At 33.8% G+C, this 2,165-nt stretch overlaps 1 long non-coding RNA gene across 1 annotated transcript; it reads left to right on the top strand.

Moving 5' to 3' along the window:
• Positions 1-652: 652 nt before the first annotated feature.
• Positions 653-1,886, top strand: LOC141671311 (uncharacterized). Its single transcript, XR_012555046.1, has 3 exons — positions 653-780; positions 902-979; positions 1,842-1,886. It is a non-coding gene; the product is annotated as an uncharacterized LOC141671311 (long non-coding RNA).
• Positions 1,887-2,165: the final 279 nt, after the last annotated feature.

Here is a 2,165-nt window from a genome sequence, read left to right as displayed (position 1 = left end):
TCTGTGAATAGTAACTTGAGCTAATTAAGTAATACGTATGGGGATCATCATTAAATGAATAGTGGAATTTTGAGAATCCGAGATCATATTCTTGTTTATCGAGGAAAATAAGTGAATGTAAAAGCCGACGGAATTCGAAGATTCACAATTATACTACGTGTTTTCGTATCCGTAAAGAATGGCGTAGAACCGGGAATACTACGTGAAATAAATAATATATCAAGGTATTTCTATGATCAAGAGAAGGAATGGAATTAGTTATAGGATTATAAGCGATAAAAGAAATCGCTATGAAACAAGTCGTTATACGTGGAAACTATCGGAATGGAACGACGATTGCATTTACGATAAATAAACGAATGAGAAATTAAATCCCATGCAAGTTGGCCATGCATAACCAAGTCCTAACTAGTAGTTAGGAGTGTAACTAGATGATTAGAAGCTAACTAGAATAGTTAGTGGAATAGTGTTGAATAGTGATGGGAGACAAACAAGTACACAAGCCATACTTCTCCCTTTTCTCACTTCACCACACAATCAAACCAACCCATAACTTTGCCAAATTATTGTCAAATCTGCTGCATACATCCCATATATTCATTATATACTCCCACACTTTAGCCACAAAAGAAAACAACCACTTTTCCCTCACTTAAAGCTCTCCCATTTTTCATTCCAGCAGTTCGGATTTTCTGAGCAAGGGAAAAAGAAAAATTCATAACTCAAAATATACTCATTCAAATATCATGAAATTTTTCCCATAGCTTCTCTATATCATGGGTAAGCTTCGTACCAAATTTCAGCCTCAAATTAATATTTTTCAATTTTATAAAAATGTTTGAATGAGGTGCTGAAAGGTAACTCCGAAATTTTAACTTATTTCTTGGTTTTGTTTCTTAAGGATCTAGCCCTTCTAAGTGTTTTCTAAGAAAACCAAGCCTCAATAATCCTAGCACTAACCTTCCTAGTATCCAAGAAGGTATAGCTTTCAACCCTTTAAGGTTTTATGGTTGGATTTAAGAGTTATGTTTGTTGTAGTGTTAAGATCCAAAGGATTGTGTTTGTTTGAGTTTGTATTGATTATGTTCTTGCTAAAGACTTGAGATGTTGAGTTGTAATCCATGTATGTGGTACTAGATAGAGCATATAAGGTTCATGTGGGTGGATCTTGAGAAGTACTTGTGTTTATGATGGTTATAGGTAGTGATTGTGTTAAGATCAAGTAGTAGAAATTGAGTTTGGGCATTCTTGCACTTGATCTGTTTTCTGCAAGACATTCGGCCATGAAAATGGTTAAAATTTGAAAACCACTGGCCATGACTAGATATATATTGTTTTATAGTTTCTATACATGTGTAGATCATCATGAGGAGATTTACGGTTTAGGAGTTATGGTCATTTTAGTGTAAAACATTTCTGCGATTAGCCAACTGCACTTAAGTCCACTTGCATGGTGATTTTGAAGGACTTAAAATAATTTTGAGATTCTGGAAAAATTATGAAAAATGGATATGACAGTAGAGAAGACTGTCCAAAAAGAATCTTAGGAAAATATTAATTTTTCGATTTTATAAAAATATTTTGGTAAAGCGAGCGCAAGCGAGAAACGCATAAAAAACCTAGTTTTGACGAACATTTTCTCACGTTCGAGCTTAAAACTCGAAATGGACTTTCTAAAGCGAACGATCGATTTCAAAACCCGACCATGTTATAAAGTGAGAATATAAGTGTTGAGAATGTGATGATCGGAGATTCGTTATACTTGAGTAGTTGCGAAAGTTGCTTAATAAAAGCGAGACGTTAATCGCGTACTAACTTAGACCGTTGGTTTTTGTTTATAGATCGCCAACCAAACACCAGAGACCATACCACTTCGATTACTCGAGGCAAGTTTTCGAAACCCTATCTCATACTATCCATACTATATATATACTGTTGTGATATTGATGCCATGATTTACAGTTCAAATATATATATGCTTGTCTATGATATCAATGCATACGAATTATGCGATTGTTTATGAAAATAAATTTTGTTTTACACGAGTATGAGAAGTTGAAATGTATTTCAAATATAATATATGATAATGGGAGTTGAAGATATTTTAATAACGATTTAATTCCGGAGAGAGCCGGACGCGAAAGATTTCTATTTCGATAAATAAA

The sequence above is a fragment of the Apium graveolens genome, chromosome 7, assembly GCF_009905375.1.
Source record: "Apium graveolens cultivar Ventura chromosome 7, ASM990537v1, whole genome shotgun sequence".
Taxonomy (NCBI): domain Eukaryota; kingdom Viridiplantae; phylum Streptophyta; class Magnoliopsida; order Apiales; family Apiaceae; genus Apium; species Apium graveolens.
Note: the sequence above shows the minus strand (reverse complement) of the source record. Positions and strands in the feature narration are given on the sequence as shown.